This window comes from Lonchura striata, chromosome 6 (genome assembly GCF_050655825.1).
Source record: "Lonchura striata isolate lonStrDom1 chromosome 6, ASM5065582v1, whole genome shotgun sequence".
Lineage (NCBI taxonomy): Eukaryota > Metazoa > Chordata > Aves > Passeriformes > Estrildidae > Lonchura > Lonchura striata.
The window spans coordinates 4,998,440-5,025,109 of record NC_140708.1 but is presented as its reverse complement, the minus strand read 5'-3'; the positions used below and the strand labels follow the sequence as shown (position 1 = coordinate 5,025,109).

The following is a 26,670-nucleotide window of genomic DNA, read 5'->3' as shown; positions in this document are numbered from 1 at the left end:
GCCAGCCCGTCGCTACCGAACTATTTGTTTCTTAATGAATTAAACCAAGGAACATACTGCCTCTTGTCGCCGTTTCAAAGCCTTGAATCAAAGGGAGAACGAGAGCTCCATACTGATTTATATCCCTAAATGATGCATAAGGAGGGTCTCCCCCCAGTTTAACCCCGAATAAAAAGTGAATCAAAGGGATTTTTCCCCAATTTAGCCTCCGAAAATGAGGGGAAATACAGTCTCCTGCTCAATTTCCCTGAATAAAGACCGTTCTGGGGACTTTGGACATCTTTCTCGTCTGTGAAGGTCCCTACAAATGGAGGCTCCCCCTCGATGGAACTTTTACAATGACACATAAAGAGGTTCCTCTCAAAGGAAGCCCTTTGAGACTAGGGACAGCCGTGTTTGCCGTCAAATGGAACCTGAAGATGATGAAAATTAGTTGCTTTCCTTCAAGTCAAAAGGCACCATGAAGGTATTCTCCTTCCATTTAAACATAAAAATCATGGAAAGCAGTGATTGCCTGCCTAGTGAGGCACCCAAAACGACGAAAAAGGTGTGTTTTCCTTCAACTGAGACCCTTCAAATAATAGGTACTTGGAGATTCTCTCCAGTTCAAACAAAATTACAGAAAAGCTTTCCCTTCTTCATTTCAATCCCTTTTCTCCTCCTAACCCCCTCTTTTTGGTGGCCGTGGGGAGGGACTGGGGGCACTTCCCCCTCCTCACTGGTCACACCTGGGGCTGCTGCACCTTGCAGAGTGCTGAGGAGTTCCCTCCCAGCTCCCTGCCAGTGTCCCTGTTCCTGGCAAGCAGCGGGAGGGATGCTGAGAGCACTGGGCAGGAACTGGGAGCACTGTTCCTTCCCAGAGCTCCTGATATCCCTCCCAGTGCTCCTTCTTGTCCACTGCCGGTGCTCCCACTCTCCCTCCCAGCTCCCTCCTGGCATTCCCTGTGCTCCCAGTTCCCTCCCAGTGTTCCAGGATCTCTTCCAGTGCTCCCAGCGGCAAAGCACTGGGGGCACTGCGTGGTCTGCTCCTGAAGAGGCGAGACTTGAGCCGCTGGGAGGGAAATCCCCACTGGAAGGTGCCCGGAGCGGCGGTGCCCGCAGGGCTGGCCCGGGAGCGCCGGGCTGCGGAGAATTCTCTGCTGCGCCGCCGGCCTGGAGCCGCAGGGCCGGGGCAGCACGCAGGCAGCTCGGCAGCTGCTTGGGCTGCCGTGCCAAGGGCGCAAGCTGGTCTTTGCTTTTGCTTCCCAAGAAGGCAAAACTTCTTCTTTCTTCCTCCTTTTTTTCTTTTCCTCCTCTCTCTTGTTATAGATGGATAACGAGATGATTGGCTCTTGCAATTAAGGGATGACTATTGTGTGAATATTAAGAGAAGCTTTACTGATGTATAGTTATGTTCTCGAGGTTTAGCTGTCCTCTGTTCTCCCCATAGCTCCCTTTCCCCCCTCTGTATTGGTGCCATCAGACAGCCTGGGTGTCTAGCACAGGGAGAAAGAAGGGCACAAGTGTCCCTGGCATGGGGCAGCTGGGAATGGAAAAGCTCGGTGCTGGGGTGGACATGGCAACACCTGGCCTCCAATCCAGCTACAAGAAAGCAATCTCCACCGATAAACGGCAAAGAAGAGCTGCCTGAGAGACTTTGGGAGGGACCAGGGCAGGCTGATGCACCCCCAGGGTAATAAAAGACCGAGCATCGATCTCGAAGAGGAACCGGCCACGTGGTTTCCACGAGGGCAGTTCCCAGCACTGCAAATTTTTCCTTATGTAGTCCTTTTGTTTTATTTTTGATAAAGTTTAAATAAGCCTTTCAAATTTTCAAAGTGAGCAGTTGTCTTTCACTTTCTTCTATTTTCTTTTTTCTTTTTTTTTTTTTTTTTTTTTTGCTTTCTTTCTTTTCCTTCTTTCCTCCTTATCTCAACCTGCTCTTGTGCCATACCGTTGGGTAGTACTAAAACGGCATTACTGCGGTCACTTTTACTTTATCCTCTGTAAGAGGACACAAAGCTGGCAGAGCTTTGCTGTGCTTCTGCTCCTCCCTCCTCTCCCTGAAAAAGCCCAGTCCTACTAACAGTGCAACTAACAGCGCTCTGGTCCTGCCTCAGGCAGTTTGCTGTGTGTGACTGGGCTTGAAATGTGACAGGAAATATCTGAAACACAGATATTCATTTCTTTAACTTTACCTGAAGTCACTGTTTCCCAGTTGATTTTGATGTTGAAACCATTCAGTGTAGCTACTCTTCATACAAAATAACCTTTAGACAAGTTTACTCTTACTGCCAGTAGGAGAGCATTTTCAGGAATTGCTGCAGTCTGTAGCAGTAGTCTCAGTATTTGTGTGCTTCGGGAGTTGCGCTTTGGAATAGGAGGAAAGTTTCTGTAGCACCACTGAGAAGCTGAACGCGCCTCTGTGAAACGCACGTGTTAAATCAAAGAGGAAAACCCCAGGAACCTGCTCCTTCTTCTGCAGCCGGCGAGGAGGTGGCGACCCCGGCCGCAGCCCCCGGCTCAGCCCGGCCGGGCCGGGCAGCGCTGGCCCGGGATAAGCCTCTTGTCCCGGGATAAGCCACTTGTCCCGGGATAAACCCCTTGTCCCGGAATAAGCCCCTTGTCCCGGGATAAGCCCCTTGTCCCGGGCTGAGCCCCTTGTCCCGGGCCGAGCCTCTTGTCCCGGGATAAGCCCTTTGTCTTGGGAAAAGCCCCTTGTTCCGGGCTGAGCCCCTTGTCCCGGGCTGAGCCCCTTGTCCCGGGCTGAGCCCCTTGTCCCGGGATAAACCCCTTTTCCCGGGCTGAGCCCCTTGTCCCGGGCCGAGCCCCTTGTCCCGGGCTGAGCCCCCTGTCCCGGGCCGGGCCCTCATCAGCCCCGCTCGGGCCGGGCCGGGCCAGCAGCTGCCGGGCAGGAGGGCGGGGGAGGCTGCAGAGCCAAAAGCAGAGCGGGCCGGGGCTGTTGCCAAAAAATCCCCCCCGTAGCGGGCTGAGAGCACAAACCCTGCAGCGGCAGAGCGCAGAGGAGCCCTGGAGCGGGAATCTAACACGGGAAAAGGAGACACAAACCATGGAAACCAAACCGGACACTGTCCCAGCCGCGCCTTCCTGCAACAAGCTATCAGCAAAACAAATGGACCAAATCCAAAATGTTAACCCATTCCATCCTTCAATCACCCTCGTGTAAAAAAACCACAAGATGCAAGCATATTAAAAAAACCCATCAAAATCAGTAAGGAAGTTAAATCCCCAATAAAAATGGGAAAATACCTTAATTTAAAAACTGAAATCCTCTGATAAACTGTGAAGAAAATGCCCCTTTTTTCCTATAACACATGAAACTATAAAAAATGAAAGTATTCAAATAATATGAAATAAAAACCTCCATACTAAAATAAACAAATATTAAAATAACTCTAATCCCATAAAAAGTTTAAACTTACAAAGAGAGGAAATACTCCTATACTTTCAAAAAAAACCCAAAAAAACCTCTGTTCCCAGAGATTAAGATAATTTGCAGACACAAACAAATAATAAAAATTTTACCTTTAAACAACTCATCTTTAAAACAATACCCCATAGATCAACATAACCCATCAACAAAATTTAAAAAAGTTTATAAAAATAAGAAACACTTTACACTGGCAAAGTTCCTCAAACTGTTTTTCTTTCCTTTTATAAAGAAGTCTCTATAACCTTAAAAAAAAGACTTCTCTCCATAAAAAGCCCGAAAAAAATAATTAAAAAGAAATAAACTGATTAAAAATTTTAAATTTAGTTTCTATACATTATCATTTAAAAAAATGCTGCAAAAGTACTTTTTTCTTTTAGTTACTTTCTATAAAATATTCTTTATACCCTTCAAAAGTTTTAAACCTACTTTACCTTTCTCGCAATCCTATCTCACAACAAAAAATAAATACCTTAGTAATTAATCAACACTAAAATCCACCACACTCATCAACACAGTAATTAAAACATCTCAAAATTTTAAAAATCTGAAATTAACAAACCAAAACCTCTGTTGTAGTGCTCATCCAGCGACACTTCATGTACCAATAGAATTCCCAAAAAAACCAAATGTTTCATGTTTGATGCAAAGTGTTTCTATATTTTGTGTTATTTTGTTTGCCAGAGAAGATTTGAGCTTAAAAGATGAAAATCTGCCTCTCTTGAAAACAAAGAGAAATTTTACTTCTATGGAACCCTAATTTTACCTCAGATGTCTATGATTCCTTTCTTTATGTTTCTTTCCCCCTGAATGTGAATGCAATTTTCAGCAGCAGCTGGGCTGTGTGGGAAATGCTGTTGGGTGCCCACAAGAAAAGTTCCTCATGTTAGTGGCGGAGACCATGGTGAGGTTTCAGCATTTCCTTTGTCAGGTGGGGTCTGGAGGCCCTGAGGTGGCCTTGTCTCCTCCGAGATTTCGTGCCTAAGGAAGCAAAGGCTGATTGAATGTGCCTGATCCTCTCCTGTCTAATGGGGAGGAACAGCAAACAGCAGAGCTGGAATCGCCTTCTCTGCTCCTGATTTCTCCTGCCAACAGATCTCTTGGCTCTCCCGGGCCCAGAAGTCACTTTTCCTTTGGGATGGATGGCCTGAAGGCACCCCGGTGCTGCAGGGCAGCACTGCTTCAGAAATCCTTTTGCCTTGGAAGCATCCTTCTGCCTAAGAGCTGGATTTGCAAATAGACAGATGTAGTGAGGCCAGGGAGCTAACTCAGAAATGTCAGTAGGGTCCCAAAGAAAAAGAGCCCCAGAAAAGAGTGCAGTTATTTTTATCACTAAGTTCCTAGCAGAAGTTTCTGGGCTGCAGGTGAGCCATGGAATAGTTTAGCAGCATCAGAAACAGCACATCCACTCTTGGCCAGCAGTTAGGGTTAGTGTTAGCATCTAGCCCTAAAACTCTTCCCGTGGCACTGGCAGTGGTTTCTGTCAGGATGTTTTTCCCAGCAGAAACCAAGGTAACCACAGGATGTGACAATATCTGCCTATACAGTGAATCTTGCTGTAAGGTTCCCATTTAACCTCCTGCTAACCAGGTGCAGCTGCCTTCCTGCCTGTGGCTGCCCTCTCACAGCTGGGTCTCAAAGGCTTTGTTACACCACAGGGATTCAGATGTTCATAGAATCTCTAGCACTGCTGTAGAAAACTGAATCTATGCCTTGTAAAAGTGAACCTTAGGTCAGCACTGGCAGCTGTACATCAGAAGGTGATTTTCTGTCTGACTGAACCAAAACTTCTTTAGAAAGCAGGAGACCTTACATGGATCAGAATTATTTATTAGAAATTACAGTTGTTTTCCACTTCAATTTCCATGCCAAACACAGGCACCTTTCCCCCTTTCAGTCAGAGAAGAAATCTGGATGACAACTGTGTTTCAGAGTCACTGTCACCCCTGCAGAGAGGCCTGGAGCTTTCCTTACCCCATCCCAGGGGACTGTGAGCTGCCCTCCCCAGCAGCAGAGGCCACACGTGCCCTCCTCAGCTCAAAGTCAAAGGTGCCCCTTGACAGAGCACGAGCTTCTAAGGCACTGGGGTAAGGAGTTGTTAGTTCCTAGCCCAGCATGCCATGGTGATGTGAGGGGTGAAAAATGCCACGTGTGCTGTGCACCAGCAGTGATGCTCAATCCATCTTTCCAGTGCTCTCCTTGGAGCTGGTCAGGCTCCTGGGGAAGACAGGCCAGCCAAAGGTGCTCAGTCTGGCCCTTGCAGGGTGAGGGGCAAGAAGCCAGAATCCAGCGTGGTCTCTTTGCCCTCTCCTGCAGCAGGATTTCTGAGAGGGACAGGACACGGTTTATATTTGGAGTGAAGGCTGAGCTGCCCCAGCCTCGGCCTCAGCCACGGCCTCAGTGAGGCCTTTGAAGCTGTGGCGCAGTCAGAAATTGGTCTGTGCACAGTGAGCAATTATGTTAAGGGGTAAGCAGAGAGCAATGGGCTTTCTGGCTGTGAGTTACTATAGGCCTGCAGTGTGAAACTTTAACCACCTTAACACAAAGACAAACAATGTTTGCTTGCCAATGACAGTGTGCTCACAATTGTAAACTATATTGAAGTGTATATAAACGGCCATTTTATAAACAATAAACAGAAAACCTTTGATTAACCGCATTGGTTCGGATCTATGTCTGTCCTGTCTAGCTTGACGATCAATACGAGGTCTCTTGCATTATCTGGCACCACGAACAAGGGACTCGGAAGACCCCGATGAGTTCCCAAATCACCTTCATGGCAACGGGGGACTGTCTCCAAATCGTGTGAAAGATGGGACGGGGGACACAGATGGCTCTGGATACACGGCTCCGTGCATCCCACTGCTGTCCCTCCTCCAAAAACAGACATAAATATATATTTATATATATATATATGTACATATACACCTGTGTTTGTGTATGTGTCACTACCCAGCTCTGCTGGCTGGAGCAGCTCCTGGCTCTCTGTGTACACTCTGCTCTCATAAGGAGAAGAATTTGCCTCTACCTATATATTTCCAAAATGGCTGATGTAAAGTTGTGTGCAGTGATTTCCATCAAATTTAATAGTGTGAAGTTCCCATTAAATCCCCATAAACAGGGGTATCTGCAGTCACTGTGATCCACTGCTGTTCTAGCCCACGCTCCCCAAAAACTGCTGCCAGCAGAACGGGGCACTAGGCCAAGTGCTAAACCTCTCTGGGACTGTGGTGCTTCCTCGGCCAGGCAGTTCCCTGTGCCAGCAGCGGTGGGTAACCACTGTAAGACTCAATTACCCTCTCAAATAATGACACACACGAGGCTGTGCTGTGCACGTTGCCTTCAGTGCTCAGCCCTCAGTGGGGAGGTCCCTTTCAGGTGCTGCTCAGCACTGAATGGGCTGTGCCAAGCGCAGAGCGAGAGCGGCTCACGCCAACAGAATGAAAGGCTGGGGAAAGAACCCAGAGAACAGCCTGCAGCATCCAGACTGGGTCAGAGATAACCAGAGAGGCTCAAAGATGTCCCAACAGTGGAGTCGAGCTTCCACCAGCTTGAAGATGAAGTCACACTTTAGGTGGGGAGATTGAACTGTATCGTTTATTAATGGAAGTGTCCTGTTTTGGAAGATGAGAATTACAAGCATCTGTTGTGGGGAAGTACACAGGGAACCATTAAGAGGCATTGGAGAGGTTTCCTTAAGGACCAACAAGTAAAGTAGAACAAGAAATAGAGGGCAAAACCAGGTTGGCCCCTGTATTCCCCACTGAGAAGGTTCCATAGCCCTGCTGTGGGCAGCAATCCCATAGGCATGGTAAGGTGGGGGCAAGAAACCACAGCAGAGCTCTGACATTCCTCAGCTGCCTCTAAATACAACAGGGACTGGAAGGCAAGGCTGAGTTGGCCTCTGTACTCACCACTGAGATCCACCTGCCATGGGCAGCACCCCATAGGCACGGCAGATGGGGTAAAAAAGCCATACCAGAACTCAGTGGTGCCATTTGGACCATTCCAAATAAGTGTGTCTAAAGAAACCCTGAGATGTTTTCCTTCTGTTCCCACTGTCCTTGCCCATACCAACAGATGTTAGTGTGATTCATTAAAAATCAGAATTGAAAACAAGAGGTAATTTTTCAAGCCACATGATTCATAGGAAAGGAGAAGTGTGACTTGTTGTAGATGACTCATGTGATGTGTGGCTCTCACAATGAAGAGATAGATATTATGTATATATTAGGAGAATTTTTGTAAATGTATAGTGCTGTTACTGTAACATGAGCTCCCCCAGTCCCCTTTCCCCTGCCCCTGTAGCAGCCTCAGCAGCCAGGGCATTTGGGGAGGGCCGGCTTCTTACCAGGAGGGGCGACAGGACAGCACCTGAGCTGCAGTCGAGATGTAAGGAAGTGATCTGCACCAGTGCACGGCAGAGAAGGGGTTCACTGACACAACTTTGGGAGGGGCTGAGGGTATAAAAGGCAGAGCACCCATTTTGTAAATGTGCACGTGGCTGATAGCCCCAGAGAGCGCCAGCGTTGTAATTATTCCTTAGTATTGTATTTTTTTGCTATGGTTTAATGAGCATTTGAAATTTTAAAAGTGAGGGTCCTTTCTTGTGGGAACTCAAAATGTCTCTCAGACATTTTTAGAGGTTCCAGGCCGTAGTAAGACGCAGTCTGGACCCCGGCAGGCAGCTGGATTTAGCTGTGATTTCGAGTTTGAACCATGGCATGAATTACCAACTTTGAAGGTGGAACAAGCAGTCACAAAATGCTAGATAGTATAGTAAATGTAGTCACAAAGTAGAGGGAAAAATTTTTTAGTAGTGTACAGGGGGGTTTTAGTGCATGTACAGGGGGGTTTTTACTTTGTACATGGGGGTCAGAAGTTTTAAGATGGAGGAAAGTGGGCCGAACCCATCCTTCTTCTTTCTTCTTCCTTACCTCCAATTCTTGGTGATGTTGGCACTCACAGATTGGTTTAGAATAGAAAAACACTTGGTAACATAGGTAATAGATATTGGGGAATAATTGTAAACATGTTATATGTAATATATCTTATAAAAGACAGCAGCAGCCCTGGGCGGGGGGGAGAGAAGAAGAAGACACCGGACAGTCAGGGTGTCAGGAGTGTGTGATTCTCTGCCTGGGCCGCTGACCAAAGGGCCGCAGCCCGAGAACCTAATCTGTTAGATAACTAGCAATAAATCGTCTTGAGACCGAAAAAGAAGAGGCTGCGGAGTTGTTCTTTGGGAACACAGGTTGGAGGAGAAGCTTTACCACCACACGAGACCCCAAACCAAACCCGGGGTTCTCACATCTGGCGTCCCTGGGTGGGCACCAGCAAGAAGATCAAAAAGAAACATCAAACAACCTCCAACCTTCATCAGTGGAGAAGAAAAAAAAAAAGAGAAAAGCAGAGCACACACTCGCCACAAATTCCAAGAAGAGAGGGAGCGGACAGCTCGAGATAAGAACCTGACCTTCACTGAAACAACTCGTCTCGGGGACTTTCCAGGGAGGAGATGACCCAGAAGCGTGCCTGGGATCTCTCACCTGTGAGCTGCTGGATGGTGATCAGTGCCATCTCCGGACTGACCTCGAGCCGACACAGCTTTTGGTGAGAACGGTCAAAATTAAGAACATGGGGGGGGAATTCTCCCAAGAGGAAAAAGAAATAGTATCTGCCTTCCAGGGCATCATCTCTACCCATCTGGTGGAGATTGCTCGAAAGGAGTTGAAAGATTTATTGTTATGGGTGAGGTGTAACTTCCTACACTCAGATCCAGATTTATTGTATGAGCCAAATTTTTGGCAGGAAATTAATAAACAATTATATTATCAGGCTATAAAAAATAATAAGCTTGTCGCAAAACTTTTACCTTCAGCAAGAACAGTTTTAGAGTCACTCTCACAATGCGGCAGCTCAAGCCAGGCAGCTACGGCTCCTGGTGACAAACAGGGGGGAACAGTCCAGCCAGCAGCTCGGGACATCCCCTCTCACCACACACACAGGACAGGCAGGATTGCGTCCTGTGGAACATCAGGGAGATGATACCCCATCGCGTCCCGTGTCCCTGGGTTCTCACTGTTCCTCAGTTTCCCAAGAGTCCCTAAGCTCCTCCGACGCAGAAATTCCCCAGACGGAGGCGGGCGAGCCAGGCACAGCCGCGACCCTCAGTGGGGGGAAGGCATTGCCCGAGTCCAAACCCACGGTGGGGGCGGCAGCGGCGGCGGCTCCGGTGGGGGAAGGTGCGAACGTGAGTGCAGAGCAGGGGGAGGAGGGAGAGGAAAGTGCTTTTGCATCTGCACAGGCTGGGAGTTCAAAACAGCCCGCGCAGAAGGCGAGGCCGGGGAGAGCGGCGGGGGTGGGACGGATCGGGGCGAAAGCGGGGGGTGCGAGTGTGACGGTGGTACGCTCGGAGCGCCCGGTGACACGTTCAATGTCGAGAATCCGTGAGGCCGCAGAAGCGGCCGCCCAAGAGGTGCAGGAAGGCAGCTCCCTGACCGCGGCAGCCAGGGCTGCTGAGGAAGCGGCAGAGGGACAGCGGGAGGCGTTCCTCGCTGCAGCTCAGGCGGCGGGCACGTGTGTGAAGGTCGAGCAAAACCCGACAGCCACGGGTGGAGGGGATTTCTCACATTTCAAATGTGCGGGACGAGCACACAGGGGGTGGAGCCGGCGCGCGGGCTGTGGGTGCTGGCACGGAGCCAGGAGACGGGCAAAGCGAGACGGAGACATCGGGGCCAGAATGGGAACAGGAGGGTGGATATGTCAATCTTGGGGGGGATGGCAGTGGCTCTGATTCGGAGGCGGTGCGGGGCGGAGCGAGGCCAAAGCATAGCCAGGGTCGGAGCAGGAGCGTTCACTCCCCTGAGATGACGCAGGCAGGGATGGGGCGTGGCCAGGAGGTAAACATTCCTCAGGGCACCGTTCCGTCACAATTCCCATGCCAACAGACAGCCCAAGCCCACAGCCAATCCCTGTCAGCTTCAGATATGACCAAATTAGAACAGTTATTGCAACGAGAGTCAGTTTCTCCGATTGCAGGGATCGCAAACGTGAATCAGTTGTTAGGAGAAATGCTCAAAGGTTTATCAGGAATATTGTGGGATTTGCAAATGTAAATCAATTGTCAGAAGAAATGCTCAAATGTTTATCGGAAGTGCAGATTGAAGAGCAGAGTGCGGTTCCCACCTCAGCTGGTCAGGCGGCAGCGCCATCTAGCGGCGGAACCACAACATTGCAACAGGCTTCGCAGAACTTGTCGGGTCGAGGCACTGCGCCACCCAGTGGTGGGACTGTGACATTGCAGGACTTTTTTCCAGTTTCTTATAAGAAAAACTCCAGGGTGAAAAAGGTCACATCTGCACGGCAGCAGGAACCTCCACTGACACCGGAACAGTGCGGGACTCAGGACACTTCTGCTGAGGCGCAGCAACGGGAGGAAACGATACGCATCACTGCTTTATAGGGTGTCCCAGCTTGGACGATTCCAAAATCAAGGTCTGCCAAAATTTCGGGGCAGGGAGAGTCAATTTTAATATCAAAGTGGGTTGTTGAATTTCTTTTACGATATTTAAGCACAGCCTTGGAGTCATAGCCAGAACTGTTGGTTCATCTTCCAAAAATTTCCAAATAATGCAAGGCAGTCGCGTGTTCTCCTCCACAGCAGATGCTTCACTTTTCTCCAGAGACTCTGAGCCTTCATCTTCGCAGAAGCTGCAGACGACATTGGTATTGGTGAGTGCTGCTGCACCAGAACTGCAGCCATGGCAGATGACTCCACTCTACAGGCAAGTACCCACTGAATTTACAGCTTTGCAGAGTGCAAAAGTGGACTGGCAGGACATTCGAGCAGAGTTGGAGAAAGAGAAAGGTTTATTGCAGGGCTCGGGAAATATAATGATGCCGGTGAACTATGACACTCAGGGCCAAAACCCGAGATGGGAACACCTGGACCGTGGAGCAATGAAAGAATTAGCTAAGGCCATTCGGGACAATGGGTTGTCATCACCATATTTCAAGCAGATGTTAAAAAGTATTTTTGGAATGTATGACTTAACACCGTATGATCTTAAATATCTTGCAACGTCAGTTCTTACAGACACCCAAGCTCTCATGTGGCAGAAGGCGTGGAGGAGATCCCTGGAGGAGCTGAGAGCCAGATACCAGGGCGGGCCAAATGCGAACCTCACCATGGTGCAGCTTGCTGGTGATCCTCCTGAGGATGATCCAACTCAACAGGCGGTGAGGCTCCCGCATCACGTGCTCAGCGACATCAAAGAGGCAGATGGAGGGCAATTCTTCAGATTGCTCCAGCGGGGGTCCAGGACACCATCTACACTGAGGTCAAACAGGGTCCTGCAGAGCCGTTTTCTTCATTCGTGGATTGTCTTTCTCAGGCGGTGGAGCGGCAGGTGAGCGAGGAGGGAGCGAAAGCACACCTGGTCAAAAGCCTCGCGTTCTCCAATGCCAATCCAGAGTGCAGACGGATCATCAGCATGATGCCGCACCAGGCCACCTTGGCAGACATGATCGAGGCATGCAGCAAGGTGGGGACACCACAACATGTTGCTTCCATCATGGAGGAACACTTGGGGGATCGAATTGAAAAATGTGTTAGGGAAGCTCTTGCAAATTATACAAAGGGCAACTCCAGTGCAGAGAGACGGTGCTTTGGGTGTGGGGCACAAGGACATATTAAAAGGAACTGCCCACAACTTGCAAAGCCCAACAAACCACCAGACCTTTGCCCTTGATGCAGGAGAGGGAAACATCTCGCAAGTGAGTGTCACTCACAGACAGATGTGGATGGGAAACTTCTTCCTATTCCGGGAAATGGGAAAAAGAGCACGAATCAACACCAGCGCGCTCAGACACAAATCCTGGCAGTGACACAGAACCAGCAGGAACAATCCTCAGGGAGCAACAAACAGAACCCCTCGGCAGAGCAATCTCCAAAATCCCCAGCGACCCAGACTTGGTACCACCCAGATTCCAATGCATCTTGGCAACCTCCAAACTGACATGTCTTTTGGACAATAGCCATGCAGTGATACCTACAGGTGTCACAGGGACTTCTTGGAAAAGGCAGGACTTTTTAATAATGGCCAGGGACAGAACTATCCTTGGACTTGTTGTTTATCCATCTTTGATTTCAGCAAACCATAATGAGGAGCTGATGGTCACGGCAAAAACCTTGTCACCACCTCTGACAATTCCACAAAACACACCAATTGCTCGAGCTATGGCTTTGCCATCTCATCCAGAAAGGCAAGCCACGCTGGTGTTCAACAAACGGGACTCTTTTCCTGGTGATCAAGCAGAAGTGCATGCATCTTGGGTGAAACATTTGAGCCGGGTTCGACCCATTGTTACTTGTCAGTTGACTTGTAACGAAAAGACAATTGCTATTACAGGGATGCTTGACACAGGAGCGGATGTTACAGTTATTTCATACATTTTTTGGCCTCGGGAATGGGACTTGGTTGCACCTTTGGGTTCTCTCACAGGCATAGGGGGGAGTTCCCTGTGCATGCAGAGTGAGAATGCAATTGTTGTCACAGGTCCGGGAAAAAAGACAGCAGTTATCCGTCCTTTCATCATGCAAAAGCCCATCACAGTGTGGGGAAGGGACCTTTTGGCACAGTGGGGACTGAAATTAGAATTGGATTTTTAACAGGGGTCACTGTGGCACTCGCCACTTTGAAACTGACCTGGAAAACAAATGATCCTGTTTGGGTGGATCAGTGGCCCCTGGAGCAGAAAAAATTGAGTGCATTGAAAAAGTTGGTCCAAGAACAGCTGCAAAAGGGACACATCAAACCAACAGACAGCCCATGGAATTCCCCAGTGTTTGTCATTCGCAAGAAAACTTCAGGGTCTTGGAGACTGCTTCATGATCTCAGGAAAATCAGCGAGGTCATCGAGGACATGGGGCCACTGCTGCTTGGGCTTCCATCTCTCTCGATGATCCCGAGGGACTGGTCGCTTGTGATCATTGATCTCAAGGACTGTTTTTTCAGCATTCCGCTTCATCCAGAAGATGCTCCACGCTTTGCATTTTCTGTCCCAAGCATCAACAGAGAAGAACCTTTGCAGAGATATCACTGGACAGTTCTTCCTCAGGGACTCAAAAATTCTCCAAGCATTTGCCAATGGTATGTGGCCCAAGCCTTGCATCCAGCACGAGAGAAACATCCAAAAACAAAAATTATCCATTATATGGATGATTTGCTCATTGCAGCATCAACAAAACAGGACGTGCAAGAGGTTCGTGACTGTGTGATTGCGCAGGTGCAAAAAGCAGGACTGGAAATTAGTACACCAAAAATACAGGAAATTGCACCTTGGAAATACCTGGGGTGGAAGATCATGAAACAAACAATAAGGCCACAGAAACTGGAAATCAACACAAAGGTCACCAATCTCCAGGACTTACAACAGCTTTTGGGGGAGATCAACTGGATGAGACCGATCCTGGGAATCACCAATGATGACATCTCGTCACTGCTCGACCTTTTGAGAGGGGACAATAACATCAAATCTCCCAGAACTTTGATGCCTGAAGCAAAAAGGGACCTTGAAAAGATCACAGACATAATTCAGCAGAGACAAGCACATCGCTTTGTAGAATCATTGCCTTTTCATTTAGCAGTGTTGGGGGAAAGAGCACAGTTATATGGGTTGGTTTTTCAATGGGATTTGTCTCAAATGGACCCTCTTTTGTTGATAGAGTGGGTTTTCTTAGCTTACAGGCCCTCAAAAACAATTCTCACAGATCTAGAAATGGTAGCACAGATTATTATTAAGGCAAGAACCAAGCTGCTGACAATGTCAGGCAGAGATTTCTCAGTTATTCATGTTCCTTTGAAAAAAGTGTATTTTGAATGGGCGATGCAGAAATCACAGGATTTTGCAATTGCTTTGTTAGGTTATCCGGGAATTTGTACTGTTCATTTTCTAGCTCACAGGATACTGAATGCGAAAGTAAGTTTCAGGGAAAAACCAAAAATAAGCCAGGAACCAGTGGATGGGGTAACAGTGTTCATTGATGGTTTGGGAAAAACTCATAAATCAGTAGTTACATGGCAAAATTCAAAAACAGGGGAGTGGAAATCAGACATAAAAATGGTACACGGTTCACCACAAATTGTGGAATTGGCAGCAGTTGTCAGGGTTTTTCAATTGTTTCAGGAACTTCTCAATCTGTTCACAGATTCAGCATATGCTGCAAATGTGGTCAAACAGTTAGAGGGATCACTTTTGAAACACACTGACAATGAAATTTTATATTCATATTTGTCATGCATGAGGACAATTCTAGAAGGTAGAGAACACGAATATTTTGTTACACATATCAGGGCACACTCATCACTCCCAGGGTTCTTAGCAGAGGGAAATGCTCACGCAGACAGACTCACAATGACCATATCTCAAACACTGCCGGATATTTTTGAGCAGGCAAAATTGAGCCATGCATTTTTCCATCAGAATGCACAGGCATTGATGGAATCCTTTCGCCTCTCCAAAAGTCAGGTGAGGGAGATCATCAATGCTTGTCCAGATTGTCAGCTTGTGCAGCCTCCTGCATCTACAGGAACTGTCAATCCAAGGGGATTGCAGAGTCTTCAGCTCTGGCAGGCTGATGTCACAAAATACCCATCCTTTGGGAGGCTCAAAAATATCCATGTTTCAGTAGACACATTTTCAGGAGCGATTTTTGCATCATTACATACAGGGGAGACCGCAGAACATGCCTGCAGACACTTTCTACAAGCATTTGCATCACTCGGGGTGCCAGAAGAAATAAAAACAGATAATGGTCCAACTTATACAGGTAAAGTTCTTGACAAATTTCTGAAAAAATGGGGAGTGAAACACACTTTTGGTATTCCTTATTCTCCCTCAGGTCAAGCAATCATTGAAAGAACACATCACACCCTGAAATCCCTTTTGGATAAACAGAAAAAGGGAGAGGCAGGCTCAACACCTTATATGCGGCTGAGCAAAGCTCTGTATGTGTTGAATTTTTTAAATGGTTCATTCTCAGAGCCCACACCACCAATTGTTAGGCATTTTACAAACAGTGCACAAGCAAAGTTAAGGGAAAATCCTTTGGTTTTGATCAGAAATCCAGAATCAGGACAAATTGAAGGTCCATTTACATTAATAACTTGGGGCAAGGGTTTTGCTTGTGTTTCCACAGAGCGAGGACTGAAGTGGGTGTCGGCGAGGCACGTGAAACCTTTCTGGGTGCAGACGCAGGTGGACACGGACCCGAGGAGCAAAGAAGAGAGCACGCAGACAGAGGCAGACAAGGACGCTGCAGACGTCTCGTCGGACAACGATTGATTATTCAGAGACTTGGGGTTTTTTTGGGGGGAAATTAAGTGTTATTTGAGTATTGCTGTATTGCAGGGTTTTTCACAGAGGTTGGGGACATGGACATGGAGTTTAGACAGGTAGTGTTCATGTGTCTCATTCTCTTGTCTGTTGCTTTGGACAATGAGACAGACTTTCCCATGAAACAACCAAGGGAAAATGTGTGGGAAACTTTGGCAAAGGCAGCAGGTCTGGACAGTATTTGTCTGACTCATTCAAAGCCAGGGAAACCATTTTCAACATGTTTGGTAGGTGTGCCAGTGAAGGACTGGCCAATTCCAAAAAATATCCCTCCAAAGGTTTTGAAAACCTTTTCGGATCCTATGGAAGGGTGGCATGTTTGGACACAATACCTTCCTGTGGCTCACCTGGAACCCCCAGAGTTAGACATTTTTGGGTCAACAAAATGAAATACTGTATCAAATTTAATCCAGTGGGAGTGGCAAAGACAGATAATCATACAATAGATGTCACTCCAAATCAATCTTTTTATAAAAATGCATCATCCTGGTGCAATTACACCAAGATGACAAGCAAAGCATTCCTTCAGCACCCAGCCACTTCACCAAAGGGAGTGTTTTTTGCGGTGGTGTGTTTTTCTTTCATTTAATATTTGTTTAATATCTGTTTCCCCCCCCCCCATCTCCAAGTGGTCAATCTTCCCTTTCCCTGCCCCTTTCCCTGGAACCTTCCCTGTCATGTTAGTTCTGCCCTAAACTCCTCCCCTGCTATTCCCTTAGTGGTTACTGTTCCTACACCCGTCCTCCTGAGTTCTGTATAAAACCTCTGCTCCCGCCCCCGAGGGGGTCTTGGGGCTCATGGAATAAAACCATCCCGTTCATCCCCCAAGTCCCGTGTCACCTTCGTCTGTCCCTGCGCGCCACGAACTGAACTGCAGAGCTTGCAGGGGAAAGCGGCCGCCCGTTCTCTTCCCTCACCGCCCAGCACGGCACGGCTCGGAGTGCCGCGGCGAGAGGAGCGCATGCCGCGCCACAACATATGGTAGCGAGAGGATGGTTCCCTCCTTCGTCTTGTAAAAAAACCGGGCAAATTCGTGGGGGCGCCCGCCTCACAGAAGAAGAAGGAGGGAAGAGGAAAATCTACGGCCGTAAAAGCTCTGCCGGATGCTATGAGAAGCTGAGCGCCGAGCGAAAAAGATTGAGGCTCCGGGACCTCTTTGTTCTCGCCATCTTCCCGCCCGGGAGCAGCCGCGCTGCACGGGCAGCCGGGCTGCAGAGCTTTTTGGCGGGCAGACTTACCCGAGGACACAGAGGGCGGTTTTGGCAGCGGCTCGGGGGAGCCCGAAGAAGGGCTGACCGAGAAGAGGTTCGTTCCGCGGTCAGCATCTGCAGCGAGACCACCGGAGGCTGATAGTGGCCGAAACCAAGGCTTCGGGGACGAGTCTTGGTTTAACGGGAACACCCAGGCCTCCGGAAGGGCCAAAACCGGGAAGGAACATCCCCAGTTTTTAGCGCGACTTTTCCATCGAGTCGAAGAGAAGATTCAAGCCATCTCCGTCCGAGCCTGCAAGGTAAGGTAGGGTACACGGGGTGGGGATTGCCCCGACGGGCGGCTGGGTCTGCCACTTTTTTTTTTGCGTTTTAACCCCTGTCTGCACCCAGACTGGGGCTGTAGCCGTGCATGTCCCTGGCAGGCGGGTGGGTTTTCCTTTTCTGGGGGAAGTTAGCACTGAATGCTATTCTTCACCTAGTCTTCTGTGGGGACCTAGATTGGATCGCTTTTTCTTCTCCTCGAAAAAGTTGTCTTCTCTATCCTCCCCTCCCCATTCTGGGCTGGACGGAGGGGGTAGAAAAGACACCAGTAGGGAACAGCTAAGAGGGCGACACGTTAGCTATAGGAGAGTTGTTAAAAGAGACCCTTTACACCCACGCATTGCACCGACATCCAGCTGCGTTGGGTCCCCCCCCCCCCCCCCGCCCCTATAAATTTCCCCTTTTTGCTTCTGTGAAGCTCCCTATGCCCCCATCCCCTCGGACTTTCCTAAAACCCTTTCCTATCCTCCCTTGGGGATGGCTGTGGCCGAGCCGCCCCAAGTGCCCTGCCGGACACTCCTCAGGCCAAGTGCCCTGTACACGGCACCCCCTCCCAAGATGGCGCTGGCCACGCCGCTCGGGACCCATTTCCCGCCTTGACCCTTCTTTTCCACCCCTGGTTTCCCGCCAGTCCCATCTCTTTCCCAATAGCCCTGCACCGTCCCTGCACGAGGCTAGTCCCTATTGTGGGGAGGCGGGGTTGGATATTCCCCAATCCTTCTTCTGGCTCTTCCTCCGGGGGGAAGGTCGGGAGGGATCTTCTTCCAAGGAAATGGAGCCGAAACCCAGGACTGAGGATCCGTCATTTTGTCTTCCCCCTAAAATGGCGACACCCCGGTCCACCCCTTACCGATACCCCCTGTTAATCATGGCAATCACTAATTAAGTGATTGTCTGATTCCCCCATCCTATTCCTTAATGTACCCTACCCAATGTTCCTTTTTATTTAACTACGAATTCCTCTTTTTGCTTTTAATTATTTTTTGAATAATCTATTTGTTGAGTTATATTTTATAGAAAGAAATACCATCCCAGTTAATTAATACTCAAGATATTATGCCCACCTCGCAAACAAACATTCAAATTGAACAAACCACACCGTTATCCGCTGACTCTGCTTTAAGAGTTTAAGAAGCTGAACATCGCAAACGCCGTAACGAAGCAAGTTTTAAATCAGATGAAGTCACAAATCCTGCTGTGCTTTGTACCCTTAATTTGGACTTTCGTTTAGGACAATTTTATATATTCCAGATGAAGTTTTTATATGTTTCATATGTTATAATCACAATTAGTTTATCATTTTTTGATGTCTTTCAATTTATGTTTTTTTTTAATAATATGTAATGTTACAATTTGATTTTATATTAAGTTGTTTTGTTATAATTATAATTAATTCAGTCTTTTCTAATATTTTTTGACCTAAAGGCTGTGTTTTTAACCATTATTGCTACAGGAATCGCATAACTAGTGTATCGCTTCAAGCTTGCTGCATTGCTGCGAAGTTTAAAAATTTATGAATTATATTTAGTTGATCTTTTATTATATTTAATTCCAATAATTCCATTTAATTATTTTATTTAAATTAGATAGTTGTAATTTTAATCATTCTAATTAAATTTTTTAGTTTAATTTCTGTCAATTATTTCATTCTATTTCAATAGTTTCAATTATTTACATTGTTTTAGATTGTTACTCAGAGCAGCAAAACAGCAAGTTTTGTACAGTCTTATGTCTGATTTAGGCTGTTACTACTCTTCCTGCCCTATAAATGCAATAATGTGTCTTTCATGTCCTTTAAGTAATTTACAAAGTTATCATATAATTTTACGTTGTATTAATTTGCTTAAACCACAGAATTCTCCTTCCTTTTGTAAAAGAAAAGAGGGAGATGTGGTGGTGTGTTTTTCTTTCATTTAATATTTGTTTAATATCTGTTTCCCCCCCCCCTCATCTCCAAGTTCCCAATCCTCCCTTTCCCTGCCCCTTTCCCTGGAACCTTCCCTGTCATGTTAGTTCTGCCCTAAACTCCTCCCCTGCTATTCCCTTAGTGGTTACTGTTCCTACACCCGTCCTCCTGAGTTCTGTATAAAACCTCTGCTCCCGCCCCCGAGGGGGTCTTGGGGCTCACTGAATAAAACCATCCCGTTCATCCCCCAAGTCCCGTTCAGCCCTCGTCTGTCCCCGCGCGCCACGAACTGAACTGCAGAGCTTGCAGGGGGAAGCGGCCGCCCGTTCTCTTCCCTCACCGCCCAGCCTGGCACGGCTCGGAGTGCCGCAGCGAGAGGAGCGCATGCTGCGCCACAACAGTTTTTGATTTGCGGGGACAGAGTTTGGCCTGCTATCCCTGCAAAAGTCAAGGGCGGCCCATGCAGCATTGGGGAGCTCTCATTGATAGCACCTGATTTGAAAACTTTAAAGGAACAGACACGCAGGAAAAAAAAATCCCTTGATCAATGTAGTCCAAATTGTGATGATGATATTTATACCTGGGACAAGGCTCGGAGAATTGCAGTTGCAATTTTCTCACCCCAAACAGCATCGGGGGTGGCCTTGACACAATTGGACCACATAGCTTGCTGGTTGAGTAAACACAGTTGTGTCATTTCGTCTGCACTGAGTGACATGTTAACAGATATCAACAGTGCAAGACAAGCAGTTCTTCAAAACAGGGCAGCAATTGATTATTTGCTGCTGTCACATGGACACGGATGTGAAGAATTTGAGGGGATGTGCTGCATAAATTTGTCCGATCATTCAAAATCCATTAATGAAAATATAAAACAAATAGAAAGTAGTATCACCAAGTTGAAAAAAGTAACAGGGTCCTGGTGGGATGATTTCTTTAATCTTTTTGATCTCTCACCAGTGTGGAAAGAAATTTTGAAAGTAATATCTTACATTCTTATAGGGCTTGTAGTTCTTCTGCTTGTCATGCCATGCATTTTCATGTGTATTCGAAGGGCCTTGAACAAAGTGGCAAAGCACATGTTTTTGGTTCAAACAGGGAGGGGAGATGTGGGAACTCAAAATGTCTCTCAGACATTTTTAGAGGTTCCAGGCCGTGGTCAGACACAGTCTGGACCCCGGCAGGCAGCTGGATTTAGCTGTGATTTCGAGTTTCAACCATGGCATGAATTACCAACTTTGAAGGTGGAACAAGCAGTCACAAAATGCTAGATAGTATAGTAAATGTAGTCACAAAGTAGAGGGAAAAATTTTTTAGTAGTGTACAGGGGGGTTTTAGTGCATGTACAGGGGGGTTTTTACTTTGTACATGGGGGTCAGAAGTTCTAAGATGGAGGAAAGTGGGCTGAACCCATCCTTCTTCTTTCTTCTTCCTTACCTCCATGTTCTTGGTGATGTTGGCACTCACAGATTGGTTTAGAATAGAAAAACACTTAGTAACATAGGTAATAGGTATTGGGGAATAATTGTAAACATGTTATACGTAATATATCTTATAAAAGATAGCAGCAGCCCTGGGTGGGGGGGAGAGAAGAAGAAGACACCGGACAGTCAGGGTGTCAGGAGTGTGTGATTCTCTGCCTGGGCCGCTGACCAAAGGGCCGCAAACAGAGAACCTAATCTGTTAGATAACTAGCAATAAATCGTCTTGAGACCGAACAAGAAGAGGCTGCAGAGTTTTTCTTTGGGAACACGGGTTGGAGGAGAAGCTTTACCATCACACGAGACCCCAAACCAAACCCGGGGTTCTCACACTTTCTCACATCTTCCAAGGTGTCCTGGGTTGTAAGATAAGCTTGTATTCCATTTGCCATCTGTTGAAGGCAAACGGGTTGGACAGGTTTTTGTTATCTCTCTCAGAGACAATGGTTTGCCCTGTAGAGGCAATGGTTTGTTTATACACCATTGACTGATCCAATACAGGGCTGGTAAATGTAACACGGTGAGGGGTCCCACCCAGAGGGGGGAAGACAAGCACTCTATTGTTGTTTAAAGGGGTAGCTTTTTGGGGAGAGGAGGCAGCTCTCTGGGCGGGACTCCGAGAGAAGCAGCTCTTTTTTTTTTTTTTTTTTTTTTTTTTTTTTTTTTTTTTTTCTTCGCGGGATTCCCGGGGAAGCAGCTCTCTCTCGCTCTCTCTTCGGCGGCACTCACAGCGAAGCAGCCGGCGCGCGGAGGCGACGGCAGCGGAGCTCAGAGGCAACCCCGGCGCAGAGGAAGACCGGCCCCACTGCCACCAGATCTTCAGAGGAAAACTATACCCTTCTAAAGATCACCACTGCAGCTACAATTCATCAGTCACTGCAAGGGAAGCAATTGTCCCAGCGGAACTGATACTGGCACCCCTCAGGTTCTGGACTTTTTCTTTCACTGGTTTCGTTTGTACCGATTGCATTTGCCTTTTTAAATTGTTGTCTAGTTTTCTCCTAGTAAAGAATTGTTACTCCCACTCCCATATCTTTGCCTGAGAGCCTTTTAATTTAAAGATCCTGGTAATTCAGAGGGAGGGGGGTTTGCCGTTCTCCATTGCACAGGAGGCTTTGCCCTCTTTCACAGACTCCTGTCTTGTCGAACCAAGACAGAATTTGGCGCCCAACGTGGGGCTCGAGGGCATTGAGAGGGAAAAAGGATTAACAGTTCTTAAGTAATTTGTTTTTTTGTTGTGTGTAAAAACATCTTCAGCATCATCATGTGGTCTAGTTTACCTTGGTTTGGGTGGCATGTGATCGTAGCTATACTTTTCCCATTTGCAGACCCTTATCTAAAAATGGGTCCTATAACTAAGGCTACGGTGTCTGTTATCAAGTTTGGCTTCTGGGTTAATTGGGTGAGGAATTCATGGATCTTTAATTTCCTCTGGAAGGCAGGTACATGGATTCATAGCTATCACACGTTAACTGTATGTTTTTGGGGTTATTTTAATAACGGTACCTACTGCGAGGAAATAGCACTTGGGCAAACTTTCTCTCAACCTTTTAACCATCTTTTTGGGTCTGCTCCACCAGTTCTCAAAGGGTTAAGATCCTTTATAAGTGCTAATGATACCATACAATGGGTGGTGTTGCTGATAGTCCTTTTATATTTAGCATTCAGAGATAAGGGAAGATTAACCTGGATAACTACCCTCACACCTACACCACAGACTCGAGAGGCTGCTGCTCCAGAGCCTGACCCTGCCCCACAGCCCACCTCAGAAATGAACCGCCCAGATTGGGTGAGGGTTCTGGTTAAGGAGATACGAGAGATGCTGAAGGAGTGCATTTCCCCAGCTGGTGAGAAACCGGCCCTTTGCCTTGAGGAGGGACAGTCTAATAGTACAGCTGTGGAACCCACTAATGTTACAACTGTCCAGGTTCCAGCTGAACCACAAAGGCAGTCACGGTCAGCAGCAGTGGCCCCGGTAGAAACAAGGAAGTCTAAGGTGAAAGCAGAGCACCCTGCAGATAGGGACAGGAATGGAGGAACCTCACAACCCACAGGGGAGCCAGAGATTGCTATCATCACCGAGTCCCTGACGTACGAAAGTCTTCGCAATCTGCATAAAGACATTGTGCGACGAGGGCGTGAGGCTTATGCTACCTGGCTACTCCGGGTTTGGGATCTTATGAGTACAGGCGTGCAGCTGGACGGTGGTGAGGCAAAGAACTTAGGACCCTTGACCCAGGACTCGGGTATAAATCAAGTTTTTATAAGGGAACCAGGGTCCCTTTCTCTCTGGGAGCGGCTCTTAATGAGTGTCAGGGAGAGGTTTGTCCACAGAGAGAGAATGCAGGAGCACCATCATAGAATGCGCTGGAAGACCCTCGAGGAAGGGATCCAACAGCTGAGGGAAGTGGCAGTATTGGAGGTACTCTTTGGGAGGGATGGACGACACAATGATGACCCTGACAAGGTCAGGTGTATGGGACAAATGCTGTGGAGTCTGGCAAATCTTGGGCCATCTCAATACGCCACCTTCATTGCAACAATCAATGCTGACACCCACCGGGAGACAATAGGTTCTGTTGCCAACAAACTTAGGAATTATGAGAGTATGATTAATGGCCCAATGCAGGCTCATATCTCAGCTGTGATTAAGGAGTTTAAAGAGGAGATGAGGGAGGAGATAAGGAAGGTTAATACAGCACCCGTGAGAGTCACAGGCCCCAGAATCAGCACCCAACAATCCCCAGCTAGAGAGAGAGGGTACACCCCAAGGGCTAATCTGTGGTTCTTCCTGCGTGACCATGGGGAAGACATGGGGAGGTGGGATGGGAAACCCACTTCTGTCCTGGCAGCACGGGTCCGTCAACTCAAGGAGGGAAACTCTAACCGGGGGAGTTCCACCAAAGTGAAGGTAGCCTCAACCTCCCGTGACCAAGCTTGTGGGTACAATCTGTCAGACCCCCTTGAAGGGACCTCTAGTATGTATGCCCAGGGAAGGAATGATAACCAGTGTTAGAGGGGCCCTGTCTCTAGCCAGGGAGAGGCACGGGAAAACCGGATCTTCTGGACAGTGTGGATCCGATGGCCTGGCACATCAGAGCCACAAAAATATGATGCTTTAGTTGATACTGGTGCACAGTGTACTCTGATACCATCGGGACATGTGGGGGCAGAGCCTGTTTCCATTGCTGGTGTGACAGGGGGATCACAACAATTGACTCTGGTGGAAGCTGAGGTGAGCCTGACTGGGAAGGAGTGGAAGAAACACCCTATAGTGACTGGCCCAGATGCTCCGTGTATCCTAGGCATAGACTTCCTCCGGAACGGATATTACAAAGACCCAAAGGGACTCAGGTGGGCTTTTGGAATAGCCGCTGTAGAGGCAGAAGACATTAAGCAATTGAACACCTTGCCTGGACTGTCAGAAAACCCCTCTGCAGTAGGACTCCTAAGGGTGGAAGAACAACGCGTGCCAATTGCGACCTCAACAGTGCACCGCCAGCAGTATCGGACGGATCGAGATGCCGTGATCCCCATCCACAAAATGATTCGGGAGCTGGAGAGCCAAGGGGTGGTCAGCAAAACCCACTCACCCTTCAACAGCCCCACCATCTGCCATGGACTGATCCAGGCTGCACTAGAAAAGGGTGAGGCTCCAGAACACCTGCAATACATTGATGACATCATTGTGTGGGGGAGCACAGCGGCAGAAGTGTTTGAGAAAGGTGAGAGGATCATCCAGATACTACTAGAAGCTGGCTTTGCCATCAAGAAGAGCAAAGTCAAGGGACCTGCCCGAGAGATCCAGTTCCTGGGAGTGAAATGGCAAGATGGACGGCGCCAGATTCCCACTGAGGTCATCAACAAGATCACAGCTATGTCCCCACCAACCAGCAAAAAGGAAACACAAGCTTTCCTGGGTGCCATAGGTTTCTGGAGAATGCACATTCCTGAGTATAGCCAGATTGTGAGCCCTCTTTATCTGGTTACCCGAAAGAAGAATGATTTCCACTGGGGCCCTGAGCAGCAACAAGCCTTCACCCAGATCAAGCAGGAGATCGCTCATGCTGTAGCCCTTAGCCCAGTCAGAACGGGACCAGAGGTCAAGAATGTGCTCTACTCTGCAGCCGGGAACCATGGGATGTCCTGGAGCCTTTGGCAGAAAGTGCCTGGGGAGACTCGAGGCCGACCACTGGGATTCTGGAGCCGAAGTTACAGAGGGTCTGAAGCCAACTACACTCCCACAGAGAAGGAAATCTTGGCTGCCTTTGAAGAAGTTCAAGCCGCCTCGGAGGTAATTGGCACAGAAGCACAACTCCTCCTGGCACCCCGACTACCGGTGCTGGGGTGGATGTTTAAAGGAAAGGTTCCCTCTACCCACCATGCCACTGACGCCACATGGAGCAAATAGATTGCCCTCATCACTCAACGTGCCCGTATTGGAAACCTGAATCGCCCTGGGATTTTGGAGATAATTACGAACTGGCCAGAAGGTGAAAACTTTGGTCTCACTGATGATGAGGAGCAGGTACAAGTGGCAAGGGCTGAAGAAGCTCCACCATACAACCAACTACCAGCAGAGGAGACCTGCTACGCTCTTTTCACTGATGGTTCCTGTCGCATCGTAGGGATGAACCGGAAGTGGAAAGCAGCCGTATGGAGCCCCACACGCCAAGTTGCACAAGCTACCGAAGGAGAAGGTGGATCGAGCCAACTCGCCGAACTCAAGGCTGTTCAGCTGGCTCTGGACATTGCTGAAAGGGAGAAGTGGCCAAAGCTCTACCTTTATACTGATTCATGGATGGTAGCCAATGCTCTGTGGGGCTGAGTAGGAAGGTGGAGGAAGGCCAACTGGCAACGTAGAGGAAAGCCAATCTGGGCTGCTGATATATGGAAAGACATTGCCTCTCGGGTGGAAAAGCTGACGGTGAAAGTCCGTCATGTAGATGCCCATGTCCCCAAAAGTCGGGCTAATGAGGAGCACCGAAACAACGAGCAGGTAGATCAGGCAGCAAAAATAGAGGTGTCAAAGATAGACTTAGATTGGCACCATAAGGGGGAGTTGTTCCTGGCTCAATGGGCTCATGATGCCTCAGGTCATCAGGGCAGAGATGCCACCTACAAGTGGGCACGAGACCGAGGGGTGGATCTAACCATGGACAGTGTTTCCCAGGTTATCCATGACTGTGAGACCTGTGCTGCCATCAAACAGGCCAAGAGAGTGAAGCCCCTATGGCATGGTGGGCGGTGGTCCAAGTACAAGTATGGGGAGGCCTGGCAGATTGACTACATCACACTGCCCCAGACACGCCAAGGCAAGCGCTACGTGTTGACCATGGTGGAAGCCACCACTGGATGGCTGGAGACTTTCCCTGTACCTCATGCCACTGCCCGGAACACCATCTTAGGCTTGGAAAAGCAAGTCCTGTGGAGACACGGCACCCCTGAGAGAATTGAGTCTGACAACGGCACCCATTTCAAGAACAGCCTTATCAACACCTGGGCCAGAGAACATGGTATCGAATGGATATATCATATTCCCTATCATGCTCCAGCTGCCGGCAAAGTTGAACGGTGCAACGGACTCCTTAAGACTACCCTGAAGGCACTTGGTGGGGGAACATTTAGAAACTGGGAAATTAACCTGGCAAAAGCAACCTGGATGGGGTCTGTCAATCGAGCTGGCCCTGCTCAGTCAGAACCCTTACACGCAGTAGATGGAGATAAGGTCCCTGTAGTACATATGAAAAGTATTTTAGGGAAAACTGTTTGGATTAATCCCACCTCAGGCAAAGACCAACCCATTCGTGGGATTGTCTTTGCTCAAGGACCTGGTTACACTTGGTGGGTAATGCAGGAAGATGGGGAGACCCGCTGTGTACCACAGGGAAACTTGGTCTTAAGAGAGAACTGGGTGTAAGA

General features: G+C 48.2%; 1 protein-coding gene across 1 annotated transcript in view; it reads left to right on the top strand.

Annotated features, from left to right (window-relative positions):
* The window catches only part of LOC144246641 (C-type lectin domain family 2 member D-like), a 143,109-nt gene that overhangs the window by 15,913 nt on the left and 100,526 nt on the right, over positions 1-26,670 (top strand). The window lies entirely within an intron of this gene.